At 43.4% G+C, this 12,580-nt stretch overlaps 1 protein-coding gene across 2 annotated transcripts in view; it reads right to left on the bottom strand.

Annotated features, from left to right (window-relative positions):
* The window catches only part of B3GLCT (beta 3-glucosyltransferase), a 133,611-nt gene that overhangs the window by 82,628 nt on the left and 38,403 nt on the right, over positions 1–12,580 (bottom strand). The gene's annotated exons all lie outside the window — the stretch shown is intronic.

Below are 12,580 nucleotides of genomic sequence, written 5' to 3'. Positions count from 1 at the left end.
CACCTCATGGGCACCACCCACCATGGGCACCGTCCACATGGAACACTAGACACTGGACACTGAAGTCACACCACAAAAGTAGGTTCTAAAATGACTGGCTTCCATGGGCCCCTGGCTTCACTCAGAATCCTGCATGGCGGTGTCCAAGTACCTACATTCAACCACAGGTGCCCTCCCTGAGCTCAGGGAGCCCAACATCTATCTCTGACGTTTGCAGTGGGCCGCAGCCCAGCTCCCACCAGAATCCCATGAGCAGAATTCTCCAGTACTGACAGGAGTTCAAATGCTGGGCAGCCAAGAGAGAAATGTTCATGGCATGGCCTTCCACATGGTATGAAGTATTAACTACTGCTGAGCAGTACTCCCTCACCCCAGAAGCAGATCCGGTCTCACTGGGGCATCGTGCCCAGGCCCTTGCAAAAAGTAAGTGCCCAATAAAGTTTTATTACATGAATGGATCAATAAATTCTTATTCAACAGCAATGTAATCAAGTCTGCAGTTTATCACATTAATACCTATCATTTACTACCAAAAAAGAACTTTTTAAATCATTAAGTATCCAATTGCTCTCACTTAAAAAGAAATTTAGTGATAGTGACATAACTCTCAAAGCTAATCCACTGTGTCCTTGCCAATTAAAAAAATCTCTAAAAACAATAAACACAAGGCCATCTTTCTCAAGCTTCTTCGCACTATAAGCTATGAAAAGCTTTGCTCTGGCACTCCTGGCTTATTTTATGGAAATGAGGTTTTTTAAATGAACAAGCCAAGATCTGACTAACTCTTGCCAAGAAAATAGTGATCTCCAAAACTTCCTGTGAATAAGCAGAAATAATCATTTCTTTGTGAGATTAAGAGTCTGTCAGGTTTTCAATAAAGTTCATATCACAAAAAGGCAATAAAATTAGAAGTCTCTATTCCCTTCAAAAGCTATTGACTCAGGGGGAAGGGGGAGAGTGGCTGCCAATATCTACCATAAAATGTAATTTACACCTGCACCAACCTCCCAAAATAAAACCTCATAAGCATATCCCACTTCTGAATTTGTTTTCCTGTATTTGCTGCCTTAAAAATAGAACCAGTTTATCTGTGGTCCTGCCTTCTCCAAACTCCATCCAGCTCTCCCCCAACACTCACTCCTTCGGTTGCTTACTTCCCTGCTCCCCATGCAAAATGATTTCCCAACCTAGCGTGATCCTTGCCCTCCACTATGGTTCAAATTCACACTTTTTAGTCTTCAGAATGGTGTGCGGACCCTTGTTTTATTAGAACCTACTAAAAAGCCCCCACACAATGATGCTTTATCTTCTCTCCTTTACTGTTTCCAATTTCATAGCATTTTGAAACTCCTTTAGAGGACAACGGTTTCCATAATGTTAGACTCAGTGTTAAAACACTTCTAAAGCTACAGTGGAAATTATCTCGCTCTAGGATCTCCCTGCTCACTGGACCCCAAATCCAAAGGGAAGAAAGACCCTCCTCTGACAACCTGTTCATCACAACATCACATAGGACACTCAGTGGGAGCCCTCACAGCCTAGAAGCTGTTTGCTCCCGTTTCATGTAACAAACAAAATACACAATTTTTCACACAAATATCCACTTAAGAAGGAATTATTTTTAAGTTAAAAAAAAACCACAGAAGTCAAATCATAACTGACACACAGATGCTATGCAGATAGTAGGCATTTAAAAGAAAATGCAGTAAAATGCCTGATTAATTTGGAGTTCATCGCCGAACAATCCCATGGGCTTCCATGGGCCCCTCTTCACTTGGCTTTTTGATAACACAGCTCTTTAAATAGTCAATCTTTATAATGTCATAGGACCCTTACATCTATCATGTAAGGGGGAAAACCTCAAGAAAAAAAAAATAGCACTTCTTCAAAATCTGTATCCTTATATCTATGGATTTGCCTTTAAGAACCACATTTGTCCACCAGATACCCATGTCTCACCAACTATGATACCCATCTGCTCTGATGTACAAAAATCGCTATTCCATTGTCCCAGGTGCTTTACTCTACAAATGCCAGTTCCAAAAGTAAACTCAGAAAATTCATGTCTTCGTCTTCCAGTCCGGTTCCAGGTTCTAAATCAACATCCCATAGCTAATGTCCAATCTTCCTACCTGAGTTGACAAAGCCTCCTTCTTTATTCTCAAGCTTCACATGCACTATTAGCACATTACTAACTTGTGCTTTTTACATGCTACTTCCTTTTTTTCTAATGTGTTTGCTTGTTTTTCTTAATCCTCACCTGAGGATATGTATTTGCTTTTTTAAAATTATTTTAAGAAACAGAGGAAGGGAAAGAGGAGGAAACATCAATATGAGAGAGGAACATCGATCAGCTGCCCCCCATACATAGCCCAACAGGGACTGAATCCACATCCTAAACGCTGCTTCTTAAACAGCTTCCAATAAGCATCCCCTTTCTCTAGGGCCCCATGTGCTGTCCAGAGATGTCCTTTCATATTCAAAGGCACCTATTGTAACTATGGATGTCTAATTCATATTTTTTGAGTAATAGTTTAATATATTACAGGTACTTATATTGGACTTCTAATTCCTATTTAATTATGTAGTCATTTTTATTATAAAATAGTTACCATCTAAATTATCAATAATTCAAAGAACTAGAATGTCTTTTCTAATTCTCTTCTAACCCTCTGCTCCACACACAGAACAGCACTTGCTAAAGTCTGCTGGCTTACTGATTAGAAGAAATATCCTATATAATAAGCCTAGCTGGAGTCGTGAGAGAAGATGGCACCATAAGATGGTCACCACAAGATGGCCAGCAGGGGAGGGTAGTTGGGGGCAAACAGACCAGCAGCAGAGGGCAGTTGTGCATGATCAGGCCATCAGGGAAGGGCAATTAGGGGCGACCAGGCTGGCAAGGGAGGGCAGTTGGGGGCCATCAGGCCATCGGGAGAGTGCAGTTGAGGGCAAGATCAGGCCAGCAAAGGAGGAAAGTTGGTAGTGACCAGGCCAGCAAGGGAGTAGTTAGGTATCAATCAGGCCAGCAGGGGAGTGGTTAGGGGGCAATCAGGCTGGCAGGCAGAAATGGTAAAGGGAAATCAAGCAGGCGAGTGTTAGGAACCAGCAGTCCTAGATTGTACAAGAGATGTCCCAGGTTGAAGAGGGTGCAAGCCAGGCTGAAGGATACCCCCACCAATGCACAAATTTTGTACACTAGGTCTCTAGTATAATTATAAGCATCAAAGTTGTTATAAATTTCATTATAAGTTTTAAAATTGGAGATGGGGGAGGAACCAAGATGACAGCATAGGTAAATGCCTATACTTGCTGCCTCCCACATCCATATCAAAAGTACAACTAAAATACAGAACAACTATCATCCAAAGCCATGGGAAAGCTGGTTGAATGGAGGAACTACAACTAGAGAGGTAAAGAAGAAAATGCATTGTGACTGGTAGGAGGTACGGAGACATAGAACCAGCTGGCCCAGAACCTGGGTGTGCCACTTTTTAATTGGAAGGGAGATTGCCTCTGCGGAGGCTCCCAGAGGGAGTGAGGCCCAAGCCCCACACCAGACCCCCAGCCCAGGGTCCCTGCAGAAAGAAGTCCCTATAGGCAGAAAGAATTACAGACTGTAAAAACAAATACAGATTGGAGCTGAGTGACACATAGGCTGCTAGAGACCCAGCTGCTCCTCTTAAAAGACTAGCATCCTTGAACTGAATTAACAAGCTCCCGCTTACTCTGAGCTCCAATGCCAGGTGAGGCTCTGGGGGACCCAGTCAGATATAGAGATAAACTGGACTGTCTGGCATCGAGGCAGGAATGTGATGGCAGCTTTATTCCAGACAGAGGTGCTCACAGCAGTCATTGTTCCCATGCTGGGACCTCTCTGGTGCAGGGCTGTCTGGCAGACATTTCTGTTTGCTCCGCCCTGGAGATTCCCTGAGACTCCACCCCACCCAATGTACAACCTCACCCAAGCTGTGCACAGTGGCTTTTGCATATGAATGGCCTGTCCTTTCTCAGTCTAAAACCTGTCAAACAAGCTGCAGCTGAGTCAGGGAGCCCCAAAGCTATCAATAAAAGGCCCAAGGCTGGCACTAGCCTGTCTTGCTTCACAGCTGGGCCTTGTCTGGGCACTTCCAAACCTGATACAAAGCGGAGAAATCTGCAGTTCTCTCTGTAACTCCTGCTAGGTGGCCCCAGGCAGTGGTTGACTTTACACCTCCTTGAGATCCAAGAGCCAGTGTACCCAGTGGTCATACCAGATTACAACTCTTCACATCCATAAGTGACATACTCAAGGGGCAGACTCAGTGAGCACCAAAGCCCCACTGAAGCAAGTACTGCCCCATAAAGGTGTCTCCAGCACAGCAGTTCTTCCATTATAGACACAGCTGATCCTCATAGCCAATTGGTTGGAGGTCAGTTCCTTCCAGTGATGCCATCAGCAATCAAAGCTCAACTACAACAAGACTGTGTGGTGAAACCGGTTTGGCTTAGTGGTGGAGCATCAGTCTGCAGACTGAAGGGTCCCAGGTTCGATTCCGGTCAAGGGCATGTACCTTTGTTGCAGGCACGTCCCCAGTAGGGGGTGTGCAAGAGGCAGCTGGTCGATGTTTCTCTCTCATCAACGTTTCTCACTCTCTCCATTCCTCTCTGTAAAAAAATTAATAAAATAATAATAATTTTTAAAAAAGACTGTGTATACAGCCCCCAAAGGGGTGCACCAAGAGTGTCCACCACAGATGATTGGAAAGGGTGAGCCACTTGGCCCTATAGGACACCTACTACACTACTCTCAACTCAAGGAGACTTAGCAGCTATCCAATACATAGAAACAAACACAGGGAAGCAGCCAAAATGTGGAGACAAAGAAACATATCACAAACAAAAGAAATGGAAGAAAGCAAACTACTGGATACCGAGTTCAAAACCGCAGTTAAAGGTTACTCAAGAATCTTCCAAAAATCTACAAGGACCTTATTAAGACCTTCAAGGATCTTAGTGAGAAATTAAAAAAAAAAAAAAAAAAAAAAAAAAGGAAAGGACTAGTCAGAAATTAAGCTTACATTGACTGAAATAAAGAATAATATACAGGGATTCAACAGTAGACTAGAGGATCCCAAGAATCAAGTCAATGATATGAAATACAAGGAAGCAAAAAACACCCAACCAGAAAAACAGAAAGAAAAAAGAATTCAAAAATATGAACACAGTGTAAGGAGACTCTAGGACAACTTCAAACATACCAACATCCTAATTATGGGAGTGCCAGAAGAAGAGAGAGAGCAAAATATTGAAAACCTATTTGAAAAAACAATGACCAGAAAACTAACCCTACCTGGTAAAAGAAATAGTTCCAATTTTAGTATATGTGCTGCCGAAGCGAGCACTGGTAAAAGAAATAGACTTAAAAGCCCAGGAAGCCCAAAGAACTCCAAACAAGAAGAATCCAAAGGGGACCACACCAAGACACGTCATAATTAAAATGCCAACTGCAAAAGACAAAGAGAGAATGTCAAAAGCAGCAAGAAAAAAAGAAAAGAAAAAAAAAACACAACAGTTACCTACAAGGGAGTATCCATATGACTATCAGCTGATTTCTCAACAAAAACTGCAGGCCATAAGAGAGTGGCAAAGAAATATTCAAAGTGATGAATAGCAAGAACCTACAACCAAAAATACTCTACCCAGAAAAGCTATCATTTAGAATTGAAGATCAGATAAAGAGCTTCACATACAAGAAAAAGCTAAAGGAGTTCATCACCACCAAGCCAGTAGTATATGAAATGCTGAAGGGTATTTTTTAAGAAGAAAAAGGTAAATATAAAAAGTTATAAACAACAAAGTGACAATCAAATACATATCTATCAAATGAATCTAAAAATCAAATAAATAAAAAATCTAATGAACAGAATAAACTGGTGAATGGAGTATATACCAGGGCATGGAGATGGAACAGACTAACGATTCTCAGAGGGAAAGGGCTGTGGGGTGTAGGAAAAGATTAGACAAAGATTTTATATGTATGTATGCAGTACCTAAGAACACAGACAATAGGGTGGCAAGGACCTGGGGTGGAGGGGAAAAAAGAGGGACATCTATAATAATCTTAACAACAAAGATTTTTTTTAAAAAGAACAGGCCTGAAAAGTTTTTTTTAAAAAAAATCTGAAGATGGGAGTGACAACTAACAAGGACCCCAATTATTCAATTACTAGAGGCCTGGTGCACAAAATTCATGCACTGGTTGTCCCTCAGCCCAGCCTGCACCCTCTCCAATCTGGGATCCCTCTCACAATCCAGGATTGCTGGCTCCCAACAGCTTGCCTGTCTACCTGCCTGATTGCCCCTAACTGCTTCTGCCTGCCAACCTGATCATCCCCTAACCACTCCCCTGCTGGCCTGGTTGTCCCCAACTGCCCGCCCCTGCCAGCCATCTTGTGGTAGCCATCTTGTGACCTCATGGGGGTGGCCATCTTGTGCAAGGGTGTGGTGGTCAATTTGCATATTACCTCTCTATTATATAGGATTTCAGAAAACAAAAGAAATAGTTACACCACTCTTGTAATGGCTCTAAGAACAATATTAAATTTCACATTGAAAGTGGGATTTTTTTTTAAAGTTGTATATTTACGCATTCTAAGGATAAAAAATGTTTGTGTTTCTTTGTTGTTGTTTTCAATCCTCACCTGAACATATTTTTCCCATTGATTTTTAGAGGAAGTAGAAGGGAGGGGTGAGGAGAAGAGAGAGAGAAAGAGAGATATCCATGAGAGAGAGAGATACATCAATTGGTTGCCTCCCACATGCACCCTGGGATTGAGGAATGAAACAGCAACTGAGGTATGTGTGCTTGACTGGGAATTGAACCCAAGACTCTTTGATGCTCAGGCCAAAGTTCTAACTACTTAGCAACACTGGCCAGAGCAATGTTTGTATTTTTAATAAGATCACATTTTAGCACCTTGAGGCAACATAAGCACGGGTAATTACTTGCCAAATCAGAAAGAACAGCTAAAAGTAGATGTATTTGATTCTTGCTCCTTAATTGTTTGGGCAGATATTGAAGTCAAGTGCAACCTGACAAAAAGTAATGAGTAAATAAATAGCAATTCTAGACATCTGATCAGATGGGAGTAATAAATATTTAGGGCTATAAGATAAATATTCAAATGATAAAACTTACTGTGAGTTCCTCCCTCTCTAAATCACTTTTGTGACTGCTCATGGTGGGTTAATCGGTGGAAAAACCGGAAGTTACCACCTGAAGACTTTGGTTCAGGTCCCAGGAGACAGCCTATTCCATTAGAGGTCCATCACATACCTGCCAACTCTTGGGAGTATCTTTTAAAGGAGCCAGAATACTCCCCACCACAGTGCTGGGGACGTCCTGACATCTTCCACCTCAGAATCTGTTTCTTTTTTTCTTTTTCTTTATTTTTAAATATATTTTATTGATTTTTTACAGAGAGGAAGGGAGAGAGATAGAGAGCTAGAAACGTCGATGAGAGAGAAACATCGACCAGCTGCCTCTTGCACACCCCCTACCGGGAATGTGCCCGCAACCAACGTACATGCCCCTGACCAGAATCAAACCTGGGACCTTTCAGTCCACAGACCGATGCTCTACCACTGAGCCAAACCAGTTTCGGCCAGAATCTGTTCGATGGCTCCTGAATGAGCTGTCCATTCTTCCTAAAGCATATGTAAATTTCTCAAAAACAAGTTCCCATTAAGTTTTAACTGGGGAACCACAGCTGCCTCTTAGAGGGACTTTGCCTCCCTAGTTTTGTGCATCTCAGCATTTAGTTCTCTGTAGTTAGTTCATCTTTTCTAGTTTCATGTAGTTCTAGATCAGAGTATCTCATTGTTGCCCCAAGTATTGTCTGGAGATCCTAAGTTAGTAATCAACAATCTTTGAATCTCTAAAATTCTATACATGAGATAAATTCAACTTTTAATCACATCTATACTAATAAAAGGGTAATCTGCTAATTAGACTGGGAGACCTTCTAGGAGAACTTCCGGACAAAGTCATGGTGGCAGGGTCGAAGCAGAGGTGGTTAGGGGTGATAAGGCCAGCAGAAGAAAGGGCAGTTGGGGGCAAGCAGGCTGGCAGAGGGGGCAGTTGGAGGTGATCAGGCTGGCAGAGGAGGACAGTTGGGAGCAATTAGGCTGGCAGGGGAGATAGTTGAGGAGAGCAGGCCAGCAAGGGGGGAGCAGTTGGGGGCAAACAAGCTAGCAGGGGGTTGCAGTTGAGGGTGAGCAGGTTGGCAGGGGGGTGCAGTTGGGAGCAATCAGGCCATCAGGGGCAGTTGGGGGGGGGGGGCAATCAGGCTGACAAAGGGTCAGTTAGGGGTGATCAGGCCAGAAGGGCGGCACCATTGGGGGTGATCAGGCTGGCAGGAAGAGTGTAGAGTGGCAATCAGGCAGTCAGGCGAGCAGTTAGGAGCCAGCAGTCCCAGATCATGAAAGGGATATTCAATTGCCATCTGACATCCTCTGAGGGTCCCAGATTGAGAGGGAGCAGACTGGGCTGAGGAACACCACTCCCTCCAGCATGAATTTTGTGTACCAGGCCACTAGTATTTAGCATAAAAATTATATAAAGAGAATAAAAGAAACCAGTATTAAGTTTAGTTGCCCACTCCAAAATCTTTCTGGCCATTTTAACTACCAAAAGACTTGTTAACCTAAACATAAAATGATCTAAATCATAACAGGACACTCTGGATCTTGCAAGTAAATTAAATACAAGGGTTAAAGTTTTGTCATAATTACAACAGGTCCTCAAATAACATCATTCATTCAATGTTATTTTGTTATAACACTGATGAGGAAAATAATTGATTCCCATCAGGGCTACTGTCTATGTAGAGTTGATATATTCTCCTCATGTTTCGTGGGTTTTCTCCTTGTCTTTCAGTTTCCTCCCACATCCCAAAGATGTGCAAGCTTGGTTAGCTGATGTGTCAACATTGTCCCAGTCTGAAGGAGTGTGGGTGTGGGTATGGGTGTGGGTGTGGGTGTGGGTGTGGGTGTGGGTGTGAATGCAGGGTCACAATGGAAGGGCATCCTGTCCAGCGTGGGTCCCACCTTGTGCAATAAGCTGCTGAAACAGGCTCTGGCCACCTGTGACCCAGAACTAGAATAAGCAGGTTGAAAAATCACTACCTCATTTTATTCATCTTTCTTGATTTCAGTATTGGAAGAGTTTGGGGTCTTTATTTAGAAGTTTGGTGATGTTTTTATGACCAGAAATATTACATAGAGACATAACACTTACTTCTATCAATTAGCCTAGGGTGAAACTGGTTTCATTAAATGTGGCTTCTCTTAAAGTCACAGTCCCCAAGAACCTATCAACGTTAGGTTCTTGACTACACTTGGGCATTAGTGGCTGGCTTCTGTCCAAGGAAAGAATTTCAGGATAAGAAAATTGTTCTATCTTATTATTAAAGGGAGGCTCTCTTACTGCTTTAGTCCATATCCCATTTATTATCACAGAAATTAAATGCTGGGGGACAGGAGTTTACTAATGAGATTACTTAATTATGTCTTTAAATGTAAAACCAATATTGCCACCTAGTGGTCATCTGGGTAACAAGGACAATAACATTAAGTATATGCACACAAACTAAATAAGCACAGAATAAAGTGCAAGAAAAGTTAACTATTTCTGATGAACAAAGCTGTTCTCTATATTTTAGAAGCTGAGGAAAACGCATCAATGACAATACAGTTGCTGATGCTGTGTTTGGCATTATACTAGGTGCCCTGGGGGATACAGAGGGATCTTCCTTCCTTCTGACTCTGAGGGCAGGACAGTGCCCTAGAGGACCAAGGACACACAGGGTGCCCACGTGGGGCCTCAAATGAGCACGACTTTACCAGCAGGACTTGGGAGGAAGTTCACAGGAAAAAAAAAAGTGATAACGACATGCAGCCACAGGCTACAACCTTGAGGATGGATGGGCCTGGAGGCCATTATGCTGAGTGAAAGAAGCCAATCACAAGAAGTGTATGATTCTATTTATAAGAGGTCCCTAGAGAAGTCAGATCCATAAAGACAGAAAAGATGGTGGGTGCTGGGGCTGAAGAAGGGGGACAGAGTTTCAGTTGGGAAGGTTAAAAAGTACTGGAAATGGGTATACTTAAAAATGATTTATGTATACATAAATATGTATACTTAAAAATGATTAAGATGACAAATGTTATGTTGTATGTTTTTTAATAATAATTAAAAATAACAACAGTAACAGTGGCACCGGCAACAAGAAAACGGGGGGTGGGACACCTGCTGACGTTAGGGCACGAGTAGGAGATTGTGACTGGCCCGATCTCCTCCAATTCTGGCCCCACGTTCCCCCCTGCCACCCCTCACCTCAGTCCAGTGCTCCTTAAACTGCCTGTGACGAAGCAGAGTCTGTGCTCCCTCTGTGGCCAGCACTGCCCTGGATGAGTCCAAGGGCCTCAGAATTAGGCTCCCACTCCACTCTTGGCTCTCTTAAAGCTGCCCTCCTCACAGCCACCAGTGAAAATCTGAGCAGGTCAACACTCTAGATACTCTCCCTAACAGTAATTCTCAACAGGGAATGCCGTTAGCACAGGGACTAGGGGTCACTCCTATACCTGCTGCCAGGAGGGCATCACAGAAATCTCTCGGAGTGCCAGTAAAGCCCAGAGAAAGGCATGGGTCCACAAGGACACACAGCACCTCTGTGACCAGGCCTGAGTCCCCACCAGGCCGGCTGCCTACACGCCCACCTCCCCCTTTACACCCACCCAGGGCGACAGGCAGGGTCCGCACACACCATGCTGCTGCTTCTCACCTGGCTGCCTTTACCTGCTGTCCACCTTGAGAGCCCTCCCCCTCCCACCCTCTCCCAACCTACCTACTACGAATATTTTATTTAATATGAGCTCTCAGATCCCCTTAACAAAGTTAGGCATACAACAGAAGACTGTTGGCTAAAAGGACAAATTTGTAATTAGGATCTCTGGAGCTTATCCATCTGACTTAACTAAAACTGTATGCCTGCTGATAACTCCTCATTCGTCCTCCCAGCCACTGCCCCTGGTTAAACCCTTCGGTCTTTGATTCTATGGATTTACTATTTTGGATACCACATATAAGCAGAGCCATGTCTTTTTGTGTCTCCACTGCCACTCTGCCTTAAAACTGCCCATTCATGGACCCGTCGCCTCTGCTGGACTGTGGGTTCTTCCAGTACAAGGACCTTGGCTTGCTGAATACCCAGTACTTTGCCCACAGTAGCTCTGAGAAATGAGAGGTTCACAGATAAATTCCTCCATAGACTAGGCAAGTCCCTAATGTAAATAAAATCCAGAATTTAGCAGAGATATCAATTTGTCTGAATCTCTATTCCTATCTTCTTCTGTTTAGTGAGTAGAATGCCTTAAGTTTGTCTGTTTCCAAGGCACCCAATTAGATATGACCTTTCCCAGCCAAGGTATGTGCAGGTGATTATGTTCTCGACAATGGTATGTCAGGTCACAGCCTCAGAAGAAAGCCACTTGCCCTCCACACACTGGCATGCAGATGCAATGTGAGGAGTCAGCTTCCACGGTGCAGATGGGGACACCTTATCCCAGTGGTCAGCAAATTCATTAGTCAGCAGAGCCAAATATCAACAGTACAACGATTGAAATTTCTTTTGAGAGCCAAATTTTTCAACTTAAACTTCTTCTAATGCCACTTCTTCAAAATAGACTCGCCCAGTGGTATTTTGTGGAAGAGCCACACTCAAGGGGCCAAAGAGCCGCATATGGTTTGAGAGCCAGTTTGCCGAACACGGCCTTAGCCCATGATAAAGTAATGAGATGGAGGACGCTGGAGAAGAACTGCCTGCCGCTGGCCCACCCACAGCTGCACTGTTTGGGAGGGGACGAAAACCTCCAACTTCCTTAAGTCATTGTTTTATGTATGTGTAAATGGATTTTCTGGTTCTTTTCCATATTGTCTCTCAAAGATTCACTTAATTGTGAGATCATATTTTCCTAGCACCTCATCCCTGATTACTGATTTGGGGGTAACTGCTACAGCTCAATGGAGCTACATTCCTTAATACTTGCAGAGATCCAACAGAGGGTATATGGGGTCCACTGATCACCTTCATCCCCATAGTGGCCTCCTTTGTCCACTCCGCAAGGGCCTCCACAGAGCAAGAGGAAGATACCCAGCCAGTCCAGAAGGTAGCATGTCTGCTCTCTGATGAAATCATAACAGATTTATAGAAGAAAATCTCTAAAAGCTTGGTTTCCAGATAAAGAAGAATTTCAAACTCATCAAGCTGCTCCTAGCTCCAATCACACACACACACACACACACACACACACACACACACACTCAGCAGGCAATTGTTCCCCTTAGAAAGTGTGATACTCAAAGCAGGGGAGCCAAGGACCTGTCCTTGCAAGGATGTGCAGAGGCTGGATACATTTTATATGTAAAGCATTTCAAGATAAAGCACAATAAACCTTAATCTCAGCCTTCAATCTCACTAACATGGCTAATTTTTCCACTGCTATGTCCAACCCTCTAATTCCCAGCCCCCACCAACAG

Source organism: Pipistrellus kuhlii, unplaced genomic scaffold (assembly GCF_014108245.1).
Source record: "Pipistrellus kuhlii isolate mPipKuh1 unplaced genomic scaffold, mPipKuh1.p scaffold_m20_p_3, whole genome shotgun sequence".
NCBI classification, from domain to species: Eukaryota; Metazoa; Chordata; class Mammalia; order Chiroptera; family Vespertilionidae; genus Pipistrellus; species Pipistrellus kuhlii.
The sequence above is the reverse complement of the archived record's forward strand: the minus strand, read 5'-3'. Positions and strand labels throughout refer to the sequence as shown.